Source organism: Choloepus didactylus, chromosome 1 (assembly GCF_015220235.1).
Source record: "Choloepus didactylus isolate mChoDid1 chromosome 1, mChoDid1.pri, whole genome shotgun sequence".
Taxonomy (NCBI): Eukaryota; Metazoa; Chordata; class Mammalia; order Pilosa; family Megalonychidae; genus Choloepus; species Choloepus didactylus.
In genome coordinates this window covers 242,547,277-242,569,497 of record NC_051307.1, presented here as the reverse complement: position 1 = coordinate 242,569,497, position 22,221 = coordinate 242,547,277, and the positions used below count along the sequence as shown (strand labels likewise).

Genomic DNA, 22,221 nt, shown 5'->3' with positions numbered 1-22,221 from the left:
CTTTTATATTTATTCAATTCTTAACAAGGCTGACCACCCTCCCACCCCCGCCCCATTTACTGGCTATTCTTGATTTCATTGCTCAAATTATCCCAATTTTGGACATTAGGAGCTCCTTTAGGATAAATTGTCTTGATAAGTCCCCATCATTTTTCTTTTCTTTTCTTCTCTTTTCTTTTCTTTTTTCTTTTTTTTTTTTTTCCTGGCCCTGCAAGATGTTCCACAATTGTCTTGTATGATTCCTGATTTGGTCCTAGAATCAGCCACTTCTCCAAGGAGCTCTGGTTCCTTTTATTGGAGAATGGTATTTAGAAATCAAGATCTGTATGCTGGGAAGTTCAATCAAATCTTGACATTTCTCCAAACCTGCTTCAGTTATTTTGAAGGACTAAAACACCACAAAACAGTTCAAGATACCTGTGTCCCTCTTGCTGTCTCTTCCAATTCACCTCCCAGCTTTCTCCAAGATAAGAACAATCTTAAATTTATTGTTTATCATCCCCAGGTATGCTTTTCATCCATTAGTAAATGTAAATGCATATATCCATAAATAAAATATAGAAAAAAAAAAAAAAGATCTGTATGCTGGGTGTGCTCATTGCTACTGGGTGACTCAGCTGACAGAGTAAAAAAAATATGTATTTATCCACATATCTATAAATGTTTCTATATGATCAGTGTCTACATTAAGCCAAACATGAGGTCATATTGGTGTCTTCAATTCTAATCCATTACCACATGGATCATTCTAGCCTCCTCTCCTGGTGTTGCAACTATCAAAACTTTTTGTGTGCTGCCTTGGCATCCATCTCACTTTGGCTAAGCCACTTGCCTCCACAGTGACCTTGGCCTGGTTTATAAGCACCTTTCTAGCTCTGGGGCATAAACTTCCCCAGATCCCAAACCCACATCTGCAGCCACCACAAATACCAGCTATACACCTCACCCCAAACCCACAGCTGGTCTCAAGTGATAAGCTAACCATCCCCATTGCCCTCAGACCCCCAGATCCTTTCCCGTTTCACCTGCATTTGCTTTAAGCTAACCAATCCTTGACTCCCATGAGAATTCTACTAACCTCCACCCCTGGGCCACAATAAAGACACAAGCCATGGGTCCCCCTCCCTCTGCTTATGTGCTCCCCACCTGCTGGTTGAACCACCAGAGCCAATCTTGCTTCCTCTTGACTCCTCCTGGCACTCCTCTCTCTCTGGGACCTGTAGCACACTATCTCTTCTCATGCATTAGGGCCTCAGTTTCTCATTGTGTTGCACCTGACCCCACCCAGACTCACATTTAAAATCCAGCTTAACCAATTTGGAGCACCTGCTTATTTGTAACCTCCTCCTTCAACAGTGAGAAACCTGGCTTCCACCATCTGCCACCTAGTAACATAATTGTTCAATTACAGATATATCTATATCTGTATCTGTATCTGTATCTGTATCTATATCTATATCTAGCAGTATCAGAATTATTAACCTATACCTCCATGGGAAACAACTTTATCAACTAGAGTACAGTGCTTATGTATAGCTTCTTTTGCTTTTAGTTTTACAGATTCCACTCATTTCCAAAATGACTTGGGTCAGTACCTTTCCCCCTATCCCATTCAGTGAGGTTGTTTTGAACACTTATAATACAGTTAGATTGTTTTGTCCCATTCTTCATTCTATCTGGAATTCCCTGAAATTCCAAATGATAAAAAATTTTACATGTATTTGAGATTTACCTTTTGTGCTGTAAAGTTCTATGAGTTTTGACAAATGCTTAGTGTCGTGTATTCACCATTACAGTATCATACAGAAAATCCCCTGCACCCCACCTATTTACCCTTCTTCTCCCAAATGCCTGGCAACCACTGATCATTTTACTGTCTCTATAGTTTTACCTTTCCCAGAATGTCATGTAGTTGGCATCAAACAGTATACATACAGCATACAGTCTTGCAGACTGGCTTCTTTCATCCAGCAATGTGCATTTAAGAGTCATTCATGTCTTTTTTTTTTTTTAATTTTATTTTTTTAATCTTCATTTTATTGAGATATATTCACATACCACGCAGTCATACAAAACAAATTGTACATTCGATTGTTCACAGTACCATTACATAGTTGTACATTCATCACCTAAACCAATCCCTGACACCTTCATTAGCACACACACAAAAATAACAAGGATAAATAAAGTGAAAAAGAGCAATTGAAGTAAAAAAGAACACTGGGTGCCTTTGTCTGTTTGTTTCCTTCCCCTATTTTTCTACTCGTCCGTCCATAAACTAGACAAAGGGGAGTGTGGTCCTTATGGCTTTCCCAATCCCATTGTCACCCCTCATAAGCTACATTTTTATACAATTGTCTTCGAGACTCATGGGTTCTGGGTTGTAGTTTGATAGTTTCAGGTATCCACCACCAGCTACCCCAATTCATTAGAACCTAAAAAGGGTTGTCTAAATTGTGCGTAAGAGTGCCCACCAGAGTGACCTCTCGGCTCCTTTTGGAATCTCTCTGCCACTGAAGCTTATTTCATTTCCTTTCACATCCCCCTTTTGGTCAAGAAGATGCTCTCCATCCCATGATGCCAGGTCTACATTCTTCCCCGGGAGTCATATTGCACGTTGCCAGGGAGATTGATTCCCCTGGGTGTCTGATCCCACATAGGGGGGAGGGCAGTGATTTCACCTTTCAAGTTGGCTTAGTTAGAGAGAGAGGGCCACATCTGAGCAACAAAGAGGCATTCGGGAGGAGGCTCTTAGGCACAATTATAGGGAGGCCTAGCCTCTCCTTTGCAGCAACCGTCTTCCCAAGGGTAAAACCTATGGTAGAGGGCTCAACCCATCAAACCACCAGTCCCCTATGTCTGTGGTCATGTTAGCAACCATCGAGGTGGGGTAGGCCAATACCCCTGCATTCTTCACAGGCTCCTCAAGGGGGCTCTACATATTTTTTTCCTTGTTTTTTTTAACATTTTTTTCTTTTTTTAAATCAACTGTATGAAAAATAAAAAATAAAAAAAAATAACTAAAAAAAATACAATAAAAGAACATTTCAAAGAGACCGTAACAAGGGAGTAAGAAAAAGACAACTAACCTAAGATAACTACTTTACTTCCAACATGTTCCTACTCTACCCCAAGAAAGTTACCTAATATAGCAACATTTCTGTGAACTTGTTCCTACTACACCCATCAGAAATTAACTGACCATAGTCATTCCTGGGCATTCCCAGAATGTTAAATTTACCCACGATAGCTTATCTGTTCTTCTTGGATTATTGTTCCCCTTTCCTTAATTGCTCTATATTGATAGTTCCCCTACATTCTACATTATAAACGATTTGTTTTACATTTTTCAAAGTTCACATTAGTGGTAGCAGATAATATTTCTCTTTTTGTGCCTGGCTTATTTCGCTCAGCATTATGTCTTCAAGGTTCATCCATGTTGTCATATGTTTCACGAGATCGTTCCTTCTTACTGCCGTGTAGTATTCCATTGTGTGTATATACCACATTTTATTTATCTGCTCATCTGTTGAAGGACATTTGGGTTGTTTCCATCTCTTGGCAATTGTGAATAATGCTGCTATGAACATTGGCGTGCAGATATCTGTTCGTGTCACTGCTTTCCGATCTTCCGGGTGTATACCGAGAACTGCAATCGCTGGATCGAACAGTAACTCTATATCTAGTTTTCAAAGGAACTGCCAGACTGACTTCCAGAGTGGCTGAACCATTATACAATCCCACCAACAATGAATAAGAGTTCCAATTTCTCCACATCCCCTCCAGCATTTGTAGTTTCCTGTTTGTTTAATGGCAGCCACTCTAATCGGTGTGAGATGGTATCTCATTGTGGTCTTAATTTGCATCTCTCTAATAGCTAGTGAAGCTGAACATTTTTTCATGTGTTTCTTGGCCATTTGTATTTCCTCTTCAGAGAACTGTCTTTTCATATCCTTTGCCCATTTTATTTATTTATTTATTTATTTTTAGGTTCTCTTTATTTATTTTTTTATTTTTTTATCTTCATTTTATTGAGATATATTCACATACCACGCATACAAAACAAATCGTACTTTCGATTGTTTACAGTACCATTACATAGTTGTACATTCATCACCTAAATAAATCCCTGACACCTTCATTAGCACACACACACAAATAACAGGAATAATAATTAGAGTGAAAAAGAGCAATTGAAGTAAAAAAGAACACTGGGTACCTTTGTCTGTTTGTTTCCTTCCCCTATTTTTCTACTCATCCATCCATAAACTAGACAAAGTGGAGTGTGGTCCTTATGGCTTTCCCAATCCCATTGTCACCCCTGATAAGCTACATTTTTATACGACTGTCTTCGAGATTCATGGGTTCTGGGTTGTAGTTTGATAGTTTCAGGTATCCACCACCAGCTACCCCAATTCATTAGAACCTAAAAAGGGTTGTCTAAAGTGTGCGTAAGAGTGCCCACCAGAGTGACCTCTCGGCTCCTTTTGGAATCTCTCTGCCACTGAAGCTTATTTCATTTCCTTTCACATCCCCCTTTTGGTCAAGAAGATGTTCTCCGTCCCACGATGCCAGGTCTACATTCCTCCCCGGGAGTCATATTCCACGTTGCCAGGGAGATTCACTCCCCTGGGTGTCTGATCCCACGTAGGGGGGAGGGCAGTGATTTCACATTTCAAGTTGGCTTAGCCAGAGAGACTCTCTGAGCAACAAAGAGGCATTCGGGAGGAGGCTCTTAGGCACAACCATAGGGAGGCCTAGCCTCTCCTTTCCTTTGCCCATTTTATAATTGGGCTGTCTGTACTGTTGTCATTGAGTTGTAGGATTTCTTTACATATGCGAGATATCAGTCTTTTGTCAGATGCATGGTTTCCAAAAATTTTTTCCCATTGAGTTGGCTGCCTCTTTACCTTTTTGAGCAATTCCTTTTAGGTACAGAAACTTTTCAGCTTGAGGAGTTCCTATTTATCTATTTTTTCTTTTGTTGCTTGTGCTTTGGGTGTAAAGTCTAGGAAGTGTCCGCCTAATACAAGGTCTTGAAGATGTTTTTCTACATTATCTTCTAGGAGTTTTATGGTACTTTCTTTTATATTGAGATCTTTGGTCCATTTTGAGTTAATTTTTGTGTAGGGTATGAGGTGGGGGTCCTCTTTCATTCTTTTGGATATGGATATCCAACTCTCCCAGCCCCATTTGTTGAAAAGACCATTATGACCCAGTTCATTGACTTTGGGGACCTTATCAAAGATCAGTCGGCCATAGATCTGGGGGTCTATCTCCGAATTCTCAATTCGATTCCATTGATCTATATGTCTATCTTTGTGCCAGTACCATGCTGTTTTGACAACTGTGGCTTTATAATAAGCTTCAAAGTCAGGGAGTGTAAGTCCTCCCACTTGGTTTTTCTTTTTTAGAGTGTGTTTAGCAATTCGAGGCATCTTCCCTTTCCAAATAAATTTGATAACTAGCTTTTCCAGGTCTGCGAAGTAGGTTGTTGGAATTTTGATTGGGATTGCATTGAATCTGTAGATGAGTTTGGGTAGAATTGACATCTTAATGACATTTAGCCTTCCTATCCATGAACATGGAATATTTTTCCATCTTTTAAGGTCCCCTTCTATTTCTTTTAGTAGAGTTATGTAGTTTTCTTTGTATAGGTGTTTTACATCTTTGGTTAAGTTCATTCCTAGGTACTTGATTTTTTTAGTTGCTATTGAAAATGGTATCTTTTTCTTGAGTGTCTCTTCAGTTTGTTCATTTCTAGTATATAGAAGCATTACTGACTTATGTGCATGAATCTTGTATCCCGCTACTTTGCTAAATTTGTTTATTAGCTCTAGTAGCTGTATCGTTGATTTCTCAGGGTTTTCCAGGTATAAGATCATATCATCTGCACACAATGACAGTTTTACTTCTTCTTTTCCAATTTGGATGCCTTTTATTTCTTTGTCTTGCCGGATTGCCCTGGCTAGCACTTCCAGCACAATGTTGAATAACGGTGGTGACAGCAGGCATCCTTTTCTTGTTCCTGATCTTAGAGGGAAGGCTTTCAGTCTCTCACCATTGAGTACTATGCTGGCTGTGGGTTTTTCATATATGTTCTTTATCATATTGAGGAAGTTTCCTTCAATTCCTACCTTTTGAAGTGTTTTTAATCAAAAGGGAGATGTTGGATTTTTTCAAATGCTTTGCAGCATCTATTGAGATGATCAATTGATTTTCCCTTTTGACTTGTTAATGTGTTGTAATACACTGATTGATTTTCTTATGTTGAACCATCCTTGCATGCCTGGAATAAACCCCACTTGGTCATGGTGTATGATTTTTTTAATGTGTCTTTGGATTCGATTTGCAAGTATTTTGTTGAAGATTTTTGCATCTATATTCATTAGGGAGATTGCCGGTAGTTTTCCTTTTTTGTAGCATCTTTGCCTGGTTTTGGTATTAGATTGATGTTCGCTTCATAAAATGAGTTAGGTAGTGCTCCATTTTCTTCAATGTTTTGAAAGAGTTTGAGTAAGATTGGTGTCAGTTCTTTCTGGAAAGTTTGGTAGAATTTCCCTGTGAAGCGAGCCATGATATTTTGACCCAATCCTGTTGGGTGGAACATTTTGATTGATTGTTTCCATGGAGATATGACTAACCCAGCTGTGGGTGTCACCTCTGAATAAATTATTTCCATGGAGATGTGGACCCTGCCCATTCAGGGTGGGTCTTGATTAGTTCACTGGAGTATTTAAGGGAGCTAGGAGCCAACACAGATGCTGATGCTTGGAGATGCAGACAGAAGGACGTTGGGAGATGCTAAGCTAAGAGATGAAGTCCAGAGTTTGCCCCAGAGAATCTAAGAGAGGACCACCAGATACTTAGAGAGAAACATCCAGGGAGAAAGAAGCAAGGATGCACAAGAGCTGAGAAAGAGGAGTTGAAACACAACCCGGGACTAGCAAATGCCAGCCACGTGTCTTCCCAGCTGACAGAGGTGTTACAGATGCTGTCGGCCTTTCCTCAGTGAAGGTATCTTCTTGTTGTTGCCTTAGTTTGGACACTTTTATGCCCTTAGAACTGTAACTTTGTAACTTAATAAATCCTCTTTATAAAAGCCAGTCCATTTCTAGTATTTTGCATAATGGCAGCTCTAGCAAACCAGAACATCGTGGTAGTTTTAAAATACGTCTGCAAATGATGTGACATATATTCCATTAAGAAGCAGGATCTATGTCCCCTCCCAATGTGTCTTGACGGATCTGGGGCTAGATTAGAAAATGACGTACATCCTCTACCAGGTTCTTTTGGGACATTTGCTTTGAGGGAAATCAGCCACCACGTACGAAATCCCACCAGCCTGAGACTAAATATTGGAAAGATGACTGGTAGTGTTCAGCCCACAGCTCGCGTCAGTTCCTAGCCCACACCTCTGGCCAAGCCAGCTTTAATTGCCAATCACGTGAGCACACCACCTCCATCCAGCTTAGCTGAACTTCAGATGGCTGCAACGCCAGCTGAATCTAAATACAATGGCATGAGCCACCACACGTGAGAACGGCCGAGCTGCATCATTCCGTCATTCCTGAATTCCTGATGCACGACATCATGAACAAAATAAAAAGGTGGTTTAAAAAAGCAGCACATACCGGGGCTTCTAGAAATCCTGGAAGTTAAGCTGAGATTTCTCTATGAAGGAGTGGAAAGAGTCTGGGTTTGGGTAGACCTGGGTTCAAATCCCGATTCAGCCACTTCCCAGCTGTGAGACCTTGAGCAAGTCATTTTGCCTCTCTGATCCTCACTTTTCTCATCTGAAATGGTGAAATGGGGACCATGCTCCCTGATTTAGAGGGCTCATTAATGGATGTTTTGTTTGATTAAGACAGACTCTGCCTTCAGACACCCGTCTCGTGATTAAATAAAAACTCTTGTAAAGGACCACTTTTGGGTGCTCATAGTAGGTGCACATTTTTCCCCCCATACCTACATAATTCTTGGACCCAAGAAGTCATCAGGGCATTCCCATCAGCCTCAGGGATCTCATGGCCTCATCACAAGAGTGCCAATGTCTAGTTAGGGCTAACTGTGTGCCAGTCACTTTATACAAATGTCCTCACTGCGGGTAGGGGCTGCGATCTCCCTATTTTTGAGGAAGTGGAGACTGAGACCCAGATGTTTAACTGTTGTCCCCAGAGCTGGCATGTCCACTGAGTCAGCCTGGCCCCCACCTGGCAGCTGTGGAATGCAGGGAAGCCGGATGCCACGTTCACCTGCTGAGTTGGCTCCCCGGGGCAGTCAGCTGTGTCTATAGGACAGTGGGAGTTTGTCCAGTGAATCACCCCCATCCATGCACAAGGCAGCGAGGTCACCTCAGGATGGAGCTGAGCTGGGACCTCCCTATGTCCCTGGCGGCTCCGTGATGCCCTCTAGGTCTGCCCATGCAGAGGGACAGGAAATGGCCTGAGATTGCATGCCCATCTCGTGCCAGGTGCTTCACAATCCTCATCTGAAAACTATAACCACCAGGTCCTGCAGGAGATGAACTCTCCACTTACAGAGAGGGACACCCAGGCTCAAAGGGCAGAAAAACCTAAATCTGGGACTAGAAGGGAAAGAGAAGGGAGTGACTGGTTTTTTAAGCACCTACTATGTGTCATGCACTTCAGCCTTTAAATATCAGGAAGTATCACAAGTCTCCTGGTTCTCAAGCTTGAGTGCACCAGAACCACCTGGGGGGAACTTGTTAAAATACAGATTGTAGGTCCCACCCCCCAGAATTTATGATTCAGAAAAACCAGGATGTGGCCTGAGAATCTGCCTTTCTAATAGGTTTCCAGGTGCTGCTGCCACTCCTGCTGCTCCACGGACCACACATCTAGTTCAGCTACCTTTCCCCCTGCTTAATGGTGGTCCTCAGGTTTCCTCTTACATACCTCCAGGGATGGAGGGCTCACTTCCTACAGTAACAACCTGCTTCACTTCTAGGTAGTTCTTGGTTTGAAGATAGAACTTTTGTGGGAGCTTGTGTGGAGCTGAAAACTAATTCTATAGGATCTCTGTGTGGCCCATTCTTTCCATCTTATGACTACATGACCTCATCAGAAAGGAGTAATTGGAGGGAAAAGTAGACTTGCAGTTGGACACAGGGTCTCCCTCACCCCCACAGCTCACCAACCACCAAGCCCTGTCAGTTCTACCTTCTCAATCACACTGTCCAATAGAAATATAATGTGAGCCACATACACAACTCTAAGTTTTCTACTAGCTATATTAAAACCCGTTAATAGAAGCAGGTGAAATTAATTTTAATACTAACACATTTTTATTTTTATTATATGCAATTTTAATAGCTTTGATTTACCCCATGTCCAAATATTATCATTTTAATAGGTAGCCAATATGAAGTTATTAATGAGCTATTTTATATTCTTTTTTTAAATACCAAGTCTTTGGAATCCAGTGTGTATTTTACACACACAGCACATCTCAATTCTGAGTAGCCACATTTCAAGGGCTTCATAACCACAGTGGCTACTCATTAGGACAGCGCAGCTCTAAACTTCTCGTGACCCCGCCCTCGGTCCCCATCTCCCCTGCCAGGGCTCATGGGCACCCAGACACCTGCCCCCTCACAGCTTCCCACCAACCCCCAACACAGCAACCAGGTTGATCTCCAAAACGTAGGCTTGATCATGTCCCCTTTTGCGTGTCCCCACATCACGTTAGGATGAAGTTGGTTTCCTCGGTCTGCCCTTCTGAGGCCCAACCCTCTCTTGCTTTTCCCTTCCTCTCTCTTCCCATCCCCCAGGGCCCCCCCACTCTCCAGCTGCACTAAATTATCTGCAGATCCTTTACAGGATAATGTCTCTTCCCTCTAAGCCTTCACATCTTAGGTTCCCTCTGCCTGGAAGGCCCTCCTCCCCTTTTCTTTGTCTAGCCCTTCAGGTCACTCAGTCATTCAACAAATTTATTGAGCACCCTACTGTATTTTCAGACATGATCTCAGATCTTGGAGCAAGTAAATACATAACAAGGAAATGTGCACAACAAGGAATATACGTGTGTCAGATGGAGATAGGTGTGGAGAAAAATAAAGCAGAGTGAGAGGGAAAGGCAGGCCTGGGGTTACTTTTTTAAATTATTATTTTTATTGTGGTAACACCATCTAGGATAGCATTTCCCATTATAACCATTTTTAAGTGTACAATTCAGTGATGTTAATCACATTCACAATGTTGTGTTACCGTCACCACTTCCACGACCAGAACTTTTCCATCACCCCAAATAGAAATTCTGTTACCCATGAAGCAATAACTCCCCATCCCCCCTTCCCTCAGCCCCTGATAACCTCTATTCTACTTTCCATCTCTATGACTGCCTATTTTAGGTCTTTCATATAAGTGGAGTCACTACATTTTGTCTGTCCATTTCATCAGTTGATAGACATGTGGGTGGGTTTCGACCTTTTTGGAAATTGTGAATAATCCTGCTATGAACATTGGTGTATAAACATCTGTTCAAGTCCCTGCTTTCAGTTCTTCTGAGTATATACCCAGGAGTGGAATTTCCAAGTGATAGAGTTTATTGTATGTTTAACTTTTTGAGGACCTGCCACAACTGTTCTACCAGGGTTATTTATACAGGGCAGTCGGGGAAGGCCTCTTGGAGATGCTGATGTTTGATGCCGACCCTGACGGGAGTGAGAGAAGAACCCCAAGGAGCTGTCTCAGGGAACAGCCACTGCAAAGACCCCAAGGAGGGAGTGTTTGGGGAACATTCCAGTCTGGCTGAATCAGAGTGAGAGAGGAATTTGTAGGAATTCAGGTTAGAGAAAGCAACAGGTGAGGCAGATGGCTCAGGACCTTGCAGGCCATTGTAAGAACATGGGTTTTACTCTGAGTGAGGCGGGAGCCATGGGAGAGTGTGGACAGAGGAGAAAGTGAGCTGACTTCGGTTTTAAACAGGATCCTCTAGCCGCTGTTGATGAGAACAGACAGTAGGGTCAAGGGCAGGAGCCAGGAACCAGTGATGACATTGGCTGCACCAGGATGGTAGTAGATGTGGAGGTAGAGAGAGACAAGGAATATACTGAAAGTGGGGCCAACAGGACTTTCCAGAGGCTCAGATATGAGTATGACAGAACAAAGAGTCAATGGTGACTGCAAGATTTTTTGACCTGAGTTTAAGGTCTGGATGACACCTCTTCCAGGAAGCCCTCTGGGAACTCACAGCTTCCTGGGCTTTGCCTCTCAAGTAGGGCCGGTCACCGCCTGTCTCCCCTGTGGCTCGATGCTCCCTGGGGCAGTGGCAAGACTCGTTTACCGTGCTTCTGCCTGATGAGTGAGTGAGAGGCAGAGAGAGGCTGAGCTGGGGTTAATGTCTTGGCCTGAGCTGGGGGTGAGGTCATACTTTGCCCCTCTCTGGGCCTGTGTTTTCCCATCAGCACAAGGCAAGTGGTTGCTCTCCAGAGGGCCTCTGGCTTTAGCCCAGTTTCTTCCCTCTCAGGGAGAGGGCACTGCCAGTCCCGGATTACAGGAAGCTCCAGGCTCCCCCTTTCTCCCAAGCCCAGGGCCCAGGGCCTCCTCTCCTGCTCCCTAAACAACCCAGCTTCTCCTGGGTGCATCCGCAGCTGTGCCTTCCTTGTTGGGGCCCCTGGGCAGGTCAGCCCACATGGTTGGGGTCTGAGTCAGCCTCAGCCAGCAACGGGCAGGTAGGGGGGACTCCCGAAACAGGCCCCACTTCCTCCCTTCCCAGAGCTTGGCACAGCCAAGAGTGACACAACCAACCCTCTCCCACCTCCACTGCCCCCTGGATCAGAGGGGACTGGCTGTGGCCCTGGGGCGCGGTGTGGGGTGTAGCTGGCCCTCTTGGGGTGTCAAGAGGAAGAGTCAAGTCAGACAGGAAGGCCTGGGGCCGATAGCACAGGCGGGAAGGGATACCACTAGGATGAGCGAGTGGGGCCCAGGGGCAACGTCACGGCCCTCCTGCCCCGCCCGCCTGCCTGTCACGGGGGCGTGGTCTGGAGGCGTGGTCTGGTGGCGTGGCCTGGCCCCGCGGCCCTCCCGCCTCCGTCTGCTGGGCCTGGCATCGGTACAGTTTGCCGGCAGCTCCCGGTGCAGGCCCAGACAGCTCGCGGGACCACAGGTACAGACACACGGCAGGGCGAGGGGCGGGGGCGGCGTGGAGTTTTAGGGGGCTCAGGAGAAGCAGGGTTTGCCAGCAGGCTTGATGGGTTGCGGTTCCTGTGGGGAAACTGGGTTCGAATCCCAGCTCTGTGTCTTCCCTGCTGGCTGAGAACCTCAGGCTCCATCTCTGTCAGGAGAGGATGACAAATATTCACCTCCTGGGGTTGTTTTGAGGTCTCAGGCGGCCCGAGCCTGGCTGTGGTGGGTGACCAGCTCTCGACTCTTGTCGCTAACTTGCTTTGAGACCTTCAGAAAACCTCTCGAATTCTCTGAGCCTCAGTTTCCCCATTTGTGAAATGAAGGGTCTGACTAGGTCTCTGAAGCCTTCTCCCACCCTGCCTTTGGAGGGTGGAGGGTGCTCCCCACCCCCGGTGTTTCAGCCTCTGTGTTTTGATCAGAGTGCCACCTGTCTCTCCTCACCTGGAAAGTGACTGCCTGCCAGAACTGGTATACTAGGAATGGGGTGGAGGGGACAGAGAGGTTAGTAGTTTCTTGGGACTTGGGCTCAAAGATACCTCTGGGGACAAAAGTGCTGAACAGAGAGAGCAGAGCCTCATGGCAGGGTCCCTGCTGCCTGTCATGGCCCCACACAAAGCTGTGGGGCCAGAGTGCAGGGCTGGCTCAGCAGTTCCCCAGAGCCTCCAACCTTCCCAGTTCATGCCACCAGCCCTCACCCTGGGACAGTCACCTAGCCTTTCTTTGGCTCATCTGGGGCCCTCTTGCCAGAGGTGCCTCCAGGCCTAAAGCCAATCTATTTTCCTTTTAAGGGGGAGGATAAAGAATACTCTCTTTTGCTTATTGTTTATTTATTTTGTTTAGAAACTGCCCAGAAAATTTCAGAGCCATAACCAGGGAATCGAGAACAATTTCAGGGAAATTGTGGTGAATGAAGTATGGGGCATCCCATTTGGGGGTCTAAACTCAACAGATCTATAAATAATGAGACTCTCTTCTGGCTCTGAAATTCCTAGTTTGTGTTGCCTCTTAAGGACTAGGTTACCCTGTGCTTTGAAATCCTCTCAAAGCCACCTTCTTAAAGCCATATCGCTCACACACCTGCTTGGCACTGTTCCAGCCCACTGTGTTAAGTTCCCTTTCATAACAACCCTGTATGCCAAGGGGCATGCCCATTCTTCTTCTTGTTTTTATAAACAGCTTTATTGAGATAAAACTCACGTACCATAACATTCACCCCTTTCAAGTGTACAATTCAATGATTTTTAGCATAGTCACAGTGCTAAACCCTCATCACAATCTAATTTTAGAACATTTTCATCAGCCCCCAAAGAAATCCTGTAACCATTAGCATTGACTCACTCTTTACCCCTCTCCCCAGCCCTAGGCAACCACTAATCTACTTTCCGTCTCTATGGATTTGCCTATTCTGGACATTTCCTATAAATGGAATCACACAACCTGTGGTCCTTTTGTCTCAGGCTTCTTTCACTGAGCATAAGGTTTGCAAGGCTCATCCATGTGGTAGCATGTATCAGAAACTCCATTCCTTTTTATGGCTGTGTAGTATTCCACTGTGTAGATGGATATACTACATCTTATTTATCCATTCATCAGTTGATGGACATTGGGTTGTTTCCACTTTTTGGCTTCTGTGAATAAGGTTGCTGTGAACAATCATGTTCAAGTTTTTGTGTGGATGTATGTTTCAATTCTTTTGGGTTGCATGTATCTAGGAGTGGAATTGCTGTGTCACATGCTGATTCTGTGTTTATAACATTTGAGGAACCACCAAACTGTATTCCACAGCTGCTGCACCATTTTACATTCCCACCAGCAGTGTATGAGAGTTTGAATTTCTCCACAGCCTCGCCAACACTTACTGTTGTCTGTAAATCTTATTTTTAAGCCATCCTATTGGGTGTGACATGGTTTCTCATTGTGGTTTTGATTTCCATTTCCCCAATGGCTAATAGTGTTGAGATCTGTACATGTGCTATTAACCATTTTTATATCTTCTTTTGATAAATGTTATCCAAATCCTTTGACCATAAAAAACTGGCTTGTCATTTTATGGTTGAGTTGTAGGCATGCCCATTCTTACAGGTTAGAATTCTGAAGCTTGCACTAGACTGGTTCCTTTCTGGGTTTTGTTGTTGACAATCGTGTGTGTGTGAGAGAGAGAAGGGGAGAGAGAGAGAGAGACCTTGGCTCTGGCTATGTTAAGTAGACGTCCACCTGGAGAATCAGAATCAGGTAAAATCCTTTAAGAATTTTTTTGTCTATTAATCTTCAAACTTATCTTGGGGGCCTCAAAAAAAAAAGTTAATTGGAGGCACACCCGCCCTCTAGTTTTTCTTTTCCCTAAATCTGAAACAAATTCTGATCACACACCCCAAAACCAAAATAAGAAATAACATCCTCTAAGGTCTAGGTCTAAGGATCTGGAATAGTGGTCCCAAAACTTTCTCCATTGCATACTCTTGTCAAGAAAAATGTTTAGGCACTCAACCGTTGTATACATATTAATAGATTTATAAGGTATATACGAGTACTGTAATCATTAGCTAATGTCTCAAGGCCCAATATACACATACAGGCACACCTTGGAGATACTGCAGGTTGGGTTCCAGACCACTACAATAAAGTGAATATTGCAGTAAAGCAAGTCACACAAATTTTTTGGTTCCCCAGTGCATATAAAAGTTATGTTTATATTATACCGTAGTCTATTAAGTGTGCGATAGTATTATGTTTAAAAAAACAATGTACGTACCTTAATTAAAATGTGACAGAGACATGAAGTGTCAATTGGAAAAAATGCACCAATAGACTTGCTCGATGCAGGTTGCCACAAACCCTCAATTTGTAAAAAAACGCAGTATCTGTGAAGTGCGATGAAACGAGATATGCCTGTAGGGTGAATTTCATCGCCCCTTTTGAATTATTTTCTTCTTGGTTCAGTAAACAATTGTGTGTGTGTGTGTGTGTGTGTGTGTGTGAGAGAGAGAGAGAGAGAGAGAGAGAGAGAGAGAGAGAGAGAGAGAGACAGCTCTGACTGTTTTTAATGCAGTAATGCCGCTCATGCAGAACTTGAGCTGGGAGCAGGAGGCCAGTCTGTCCCCAACTTCCTGTCACTTGCTTGTACTTTCACAGTTAGTGTTATTTCCATCCACGGTTTCTGTGAGACCACTTGCCCACTCTGTGGGGGCTGATGCAGTTGAAACTGTATAGCTTGATCATCAAATCCACCCCACTGGGCTCCAGGAGGCTGCAATATATGGCAACATGCTGAGTGGGGAAAAACGGGACAGGCGACCATGGTTGCTCTGTCTGCATTGTGGAGCTCCCCACTGCCCTCTGGGGGGCCCCACTTAGTGGACATGCCATGCCATGCCATGTCTGACATAGAGGGTGAGGGTGCACATCAGGGTTGAACAAATACTAACTATATTTAACTAAAAACTCGGTAGATAGAGATGAATGAGTATTTTCCTCCTTCATTTTAGAGACTATTGCTTGAGAGACTAATAGAATCTGAGCTAAGGACATCGGCAGCCGACCCTGCCACTCCTCTGCTTGCCCGCTTTTCGTGACCGGTGTTCCGATTTGCTAATGCTGCCATCATGCAAAATACCAGAAATGGATTGGCTTTTATAAAGCAGGTTTATTTGGTTGCAAATTACAGTCTGAAAGACTATAAAAATGTCCCAGTTGAAGGCCCAAGGCTTCCAGAAAACCTCCATTAGCTGGAAAGGCATGTGGCTGGCATCTGCTGATCCTGGGTTGTGTTCTTGCTCCTCTCTCAGCTCCTGTACTTTCTTCAAAATGTTGCTCTTGGGGTGTTTTGTCCTCTCTTAGCTTCTCTGGAGCAAACACTGGGCTAGCATACCCAAATGTCAGCAAAAGTCTGCTTCAGCAGCTGTCTCCAAAATTTCTCTCTCAGCTGCTCTGAGGTCCTTCTGTTTGTGAGCTCTTTTATAGGACTCCAGTGATTAAATCAAGACCCAAGCTGAATGGGCAGGGCCACACCTCCATGGAAACAATCCCATCAACAGGTCACACTCTAATCAAAGTTGTTACTAGTCACATCTCCATGGAGACACTCAATCAAAAGGTTCCAACCTAATCAACACTAACACGTCTGCCCCCACAAGATTGCATTAAAGAGTATGGCTTTTTCTGGGGGACATAATATACACAAAACAGCAGAACCGGGTGCTCATGACCACCCCAAGGTGGCCAGGTTCACATTTGGACAGCTCTCATTTTAGAAAATTAATTTTACATATTGAACTGGCATCTGCCCTGGTGACTTCCCCAAGGTCCTGACCCCTCTGGGCTCACACCTCCACCTGGTCCGCTTGTCCTGGAGTGGCCTTTCAGAGACTTGGGGACAGCAACCAGGCCCATGAGGTGCTTATCCCTTGGCCGAATGCTCTGCTTCTCCAGCCACTTTTCTTGGAGTGTGGTTTTCATGCCTCCACTCTCACCTCTTCTGGATTCTCAGTCTGTCCAGAATCTATTATGTGCAGGACCCAGGATTGAGCCCAGAAGTGGGGCAGGGGAGTGGGGTCACCTTCCTCACTGTGAACTCTATGCTTCTCTTAATATGACCTAAGACTGGATTAGCTTTGCTCTGCAACTATGCAACTCTGTTGGCTCATGTTGCATTTTAACAAACATTGGTTGTGCACCTACTATGTGTTAGACACCAAGCTAGATGCTTGTGCTAACATTTACTTACCTTTCAAATTGTCTTTTAAAAGAATCCTAGATCTTTCTGTATGAACAGCCTCCAAGCTGGGCCCACCCATCCACTTTCTGCACTGCTGTTATTTTGGAACTTGGGTGTAGGCTTGATTTTGGATCTTCTCGCCTTCTTGCTTCAGCCAGGTGCTATTCTGCACTCCCCAGGCCCTGGCAGCATCCTTGGATGTTCTGTGGCCACAGGTTCACTCCAGATCTGTGGTGGGTCCATCTAGTTTGTGGTCAGCTAGCTGGCCACTGTGGGCTGTAATCCCACCATTAAGCACCTGGACTGACTTAGGACGACACAGTGGAGGAGATGGTAAACCATGGCCGTCCTCTTTCCTTCCTTCCCTTCTATGTTGGTTCCTCTCAGGTGTGGAACTTTGGTCTCATCAGAGCTAGATTTCATAGCCCAGACCAATCCTTGTTGAGATGGCCTTAGGCAAGTTCCTTTTCCCTTTCTGGGCCTCAGTCTTGTTTCTGAGGGCCCTATCTGGTTGCATCACTGTAGAATTCTAACTTGGGGAGGCTGCCAAGTCCAGAGAGCTTGTGGGGAAGGAAGGTGGGCTTGGAGCAAGAAAGGGAGGATGGTGGGGAAGAAGGGATGTGAGCAAATAGAGGACATTCTTACAAAGGGAACAGGGAGATGCCAAAGAATCTTGGCAGGCCTCATATTATTTCTTTAAGCTCTTACATGCTGCGCTTTCTGGCATCTTTTTAGGGAGCACTTTCTCTAAGCCAACAGCTAGAATATAGCAAGCAGCAAGAAAGGCATGATTCCTTACCCCTGTGGAACTCAGAATCTAATTCCTATAATCTGACTGAATCCTCACAGCAATTCTGAAAGTTAGTGACACTATCCCCATTTTATGGACGGGGAAACTGAGGTTCAGAGAAGTAAAGTGACTTGTCCATGGTTAAAGGGCTGGGAAGTGAAGTGGTGAAATGTGCCATGAACCCAGCTCTGTCAGACACCTATTGTCCAGGTGGATTAATTAAAATACCTCTTAGTATAGTGTGTTGGCTTATAGCACACTAGTCTTAAAATGAGCTTTTCGATCCACAACTCCATTTGAGTTCCAGAAGCTTTAGTGCGTGATATTAGCACTGTTTTTATGGATGAATGAAAGAATCTAGAGGAGGGAAGTGATTTGCCCAAAGGCCCAGGGTGGGTTAGCGGCAGGGTCAGGCCCAGTCCCCAGATCTCATGACAATTGGACCTCGTTTTCCTCACCGAGGCCTTCCACAGCTCTGTCCCAAAGCAGGCTCTGACAGTACTGAGAGAATACACTGTCCAAGCCTCGGAATCCCGGGATAGTGAAGAGACCATCTCTATTCCATGCCCCTGGCTTCCCAGAGTCTGTTTCTGATTCATCCCCTCCCCTAACTGTGCAAATTGAGGGATGAAAGAACTCTGGACCCAGGAGGCTGACATTGTCCAGAGTGGGCTACAAGAGTTCCTGGGCCCAGATTCCAGGCTGCAGAGGCTGGCCCCAGACACATCAGGGATCTAACCAGATGGTGTCCCCCAAAACCATGCTGAAAGATGTTGAACGGCAATCTGGGTAAAAGGGCTGTGCTCTTGCATAGTTTGGGGAAGGATTACACTAAATAAAGTGCAACAGCTTTCCCTCTTGCAGGCCTTCTCAGAGCCTTTAATATGCAGTTGCACCTTGCAGGCTATGGAAGGCAGTGTTGCCCACACTTATTGAACATGAAATCCTCATTTTTCTTGGAGCACTTCAAGGGTCTACCCTTGTTCCCTGCAAGATACTCTACGTACATGTTGTTCTGGGCCTCTTGCAGGTCACATCAAGCCCAGGTCCCAAAGTTCTTTGTTGATTGAGTGGATGAACCTTGAAGACTTTAACTGGAAGGAGCTTTAGCATCTGAGAATGTCCAAGCTAACAGAGCCTCTTAGAGTGCTAGCCAACTAACTGTACAGCTGGGGAAACGGGGGCCCAGAGCAATCTAGCAACGTGTTTGGGGGAAGGGGGTGGCTGGAGGTCAGCTGAGAGACTATTACAACGTTCAGATGAGTGATGAGTGGTTCTGGTGGTCTGAGTGGACCACACTCATCTAAGCATGTGGAGTCCTTGTTAACAGTGGAGAGTTCCAAGTCACAACCTAACCTTAACCTTGGTCCTAACACCATACCCCCCTTAATAATAAGAACCTTCAAAGGAGAGAGTCTTGGGAATTTGCACTGTTAACAGTGTTCTCAGGGAAGTCTGATCACTAGCCAAATTTAGGAGACACTGGGCATGGGGAAGGGTAGATGATACACTCAATTAAGTGCCAATATTCTAGGTTTATTATAGGCTTATAGGCACTGTATCATTGAATCCACACCAACACTCTGAGTTTCAGCTATAAATAGCCCATTTTTTAAAAAAAATCATTTTTTTTGAGATATATTCACATACCATGCAGTCGTACAAAGCGTACATTCAGTTATTCACAGTACCATTATATACCTGTGCATTCATCACCAAAATTAATTTTTGAACATTTTCATTACCACATACACAAGAATAAGAATAAAAATTAAAGTGAAAAAGAACAATTAAAGTAAAAAAGAACACTGAGTGCCTTTTTCTACTCATCCATCTGTACACTGGATGAAGGGGAGTGTGGTCCATATGGCTTTCCCAATCATTGTCATCCCTCATAAGCTAAACTTTTATCCAATCGTCTTCAAGATTCATGGATTCTGGGTTGTAGTTTGATAGTTTCAGGTATTTACTGCTAGCTATCCCAATTCATTAGAACCTAAAAAGGGTTATCTATATTATGCGTAAGAATGCCCACCAGAGTGACTTCTCAGCTCTTTTTTGCAATCTCTCTGCCACTGAAGCTTATTTCATTTCCTTTCACATCCCCCTTTTGGTCAAGAAGATGTTCTCCATCCCACGATGCCAGCTCTAGATTCCTCCCTGGGAATCATGTTACATGTTGCCATGGAGAGTCACTCCCCTGGGAGTCAGATCCCTTATAGGGGGGAGGTAAATAGCCCATTTTATAGATGGGGAAACTAAGGCTGAGGAGCCAGGCAGCTAAGGGATAGGAACCCAGTTCTGGTCAGCTCTAAAGCCCTCACTCCCCTTACCTCTCAGATTCTCTTGAGAGGGAGGCAGAGGGAACAGAGAAACTAAACCCTCTGGAAAGGAAATGGGACAGGCTTGGGCTTTGGCTGGTTGGAGAGGAAAAAACTGGGATCCCCTACCTGCCTTTGGAGCTTGTGGGGTCCAGGAGCATGGTGAAGTCAGTGAGGGAAGGCGATTTAGGAAGAAAGTTCAGCATCTGCAGGGTTCCAGGCAGTGCCAGACATTGAGGTTAGAGTGTGTGGAAGGCGGAATCAGGGTCTCTAAAGTTGTCCACTCCCTAATCTCCAGACCCTGTTTCCATGTTAAGTTATATGGCAAAGGGAAATGAAGGCGGCCAGTGGAATTAAGGTTGCTAATCAGCTGACTTTATCATAGGCAGATTATCCTGTAGGGTCTGGGTGAGCTGGTGACCTCATGGGGGTCCTTAAAAGTGGAAGAGGGAGGCAGGAGTTAGAGGTCAGAGTGATGTGGTGTGAGGAGGGTCTGGCCTGAAGTTGCTGGCTTCGATGAGGGAAAGGGGTTCAAAACCAAGGAATGTGGGCGGCCGCTAGAAGCTGGCATAGGTAAGGAACCAGATTCACCCAGGAGCCTCCAGAAAGCAACCCAGCCCTGTCCCTACCTTGGTTTTAGCTCAGGGAGACCTTTGTTGGATATCTGACCTACAGAACTGTGAGATGATACATTGGTGTTCTAAACCACAGAGTTTGTGTCATTTGTTACAGCAGCAAGAGAAAACAAATACAGGGACTGAACCAGGTCTAAGATATTCTCTGCCCTCAGCAAGTACTCAGGGTAAGAGTTTGCTGGGGGATGGAGGGAAAGCAGGGAGCTGTGGAAGCCCAGGAGGTCCCCTACCCAACCTAGAGTTCAGTTAGGCTACACTTCCTATGGAGGCCATGGGGATCTCGAATCTCTCCCTGGAGCCTAGAGAGAAGTTTGCCTGCCCTGGGACCCTGCTCTGCCCTGCCTGAAATCTCAGTGCCCTCCCCTACGCACTGGTCTCAACTAAAGTGCTTTGGATGCAAGTAACAGAAAACACCTCCAGGCTAGCAAAAATGGACTTTAGTGGAAGGACAGGTGGGTCTCCCAGAATGGATGGAGTTGCCGAGGACCCAGATTGCAGAGTGGTTGGTGGCCAGGGAGTGGACACAAGAGGACAGATCTCATGGCAAACCAGTGCCAACTGCTTTAAGACTTTGCATCACTCACATCCCAAGTCAGGTGCCCAGGGGCGAGGGGTTGACAGCCTAACCTGGTAAATGACCATGACCATGCCAGAATTTCCATGTTAAAGGGGCATAAGGGGTTGCAATCAATCTGGAGGGGGTGGGGGTGGCACTTGTCTTGGAGCTGGGTCTGCCCGATCAGGATCTGTTTGAAATTAGAGTGTAAATTTGTCTGGGGGTAGAGGGAGTGGCTTTTGCAAAGCTGAAGAAGATTACGGACGGTACTAACTTCCCCCTTGGCTCGCCCTCTGGCCCTGAGCCCATCTGTCAGCCAGGGAAGGTGTAGCATCTTGGAGGGCCAGTCCCAAGATGTTGGGGGTGGGGGTAGATTTCCTCTAAGCAAAGTCAGTTGTAATTGCCCAAAGAAGAGGGCTTGGATGCCAGGTGGGCAAAAATAGCAAATGCCCACTCTGTCCTTTTCCCACCATTTCCCATGCTGGGCTTCTTTAGCTTACCCTGAGTTTGGGGACCCCGGGCACATTCCTTACCGTCTACCTGTGGGAAAATCTGACCATCATTTGCCTGGCATTCAAGGCCCAGGATGGTATTTCCCCCCAGCCTTGCAGGGCTCCCTAAGCCCTTCAACTGCCCAATGCCACCCACCTCCTCCAATAAACCTCTTATCCCAATCCCACTCAGCTGTTGCCATCTGTTGAAATCCAAGTCAGTCTGAGTTGTCTCTGCCCCCTCCTCCAAAGTGGACACCTAGGAAAGATAAGTAGCCCTTGGATCAAAAGATGGGGTTCTGGAGCTAGCTTTGCCCCTGAGTTGCTACGGGGTCTCGGGCAAGTTCCTCTCCATTTCTGGGTCTCAGTTTCCCCACTGAAAAATAGGGCAATCAGATTCCCGCCCTGCCTCCCTCCAGGTTGGCAGGAGGATCAGGCAAGTTGTGCCCTAACATCCCCCTCCTTGTAATGGCAGGAGCCAGGAAGTCTGGGCTGAACTAAAGGGGAAATCCAGTTTAGTAAGACCTGTGGGTGCAGAGGCCCTGGCACCATGGGTGACTCAGCA

General features: G+C 45.3%; 1 protein-coding gene across 4 annotated transcripts in view; it reads left to right on the top strand.

Moving 5' to 3' along the window:
• Positions 1–22,221, top strand: part of TMEM40 (transmembrane protein 40) — a 61,850-nt gene that overhangs the window by 3,019 nt on the left and 36,610 nt on the right. For 2 of the 4 annotated variants that reach the window (XM_037802397.1, XM_037802377.1), the window contains exon 1: positions 12,053–12,129. The exons of the other annotated variants lie outside the window; for them this stretch is intronic. The gene's annotated coding sequence lies outside the window, so the exon portion shown is untranslated. Of the gene's footprint in view, positions 1–12,052; positions 12,130–22,221 lie in introns of those variants that run through there. 4 annotated transcript variants of the gene reach the window in all.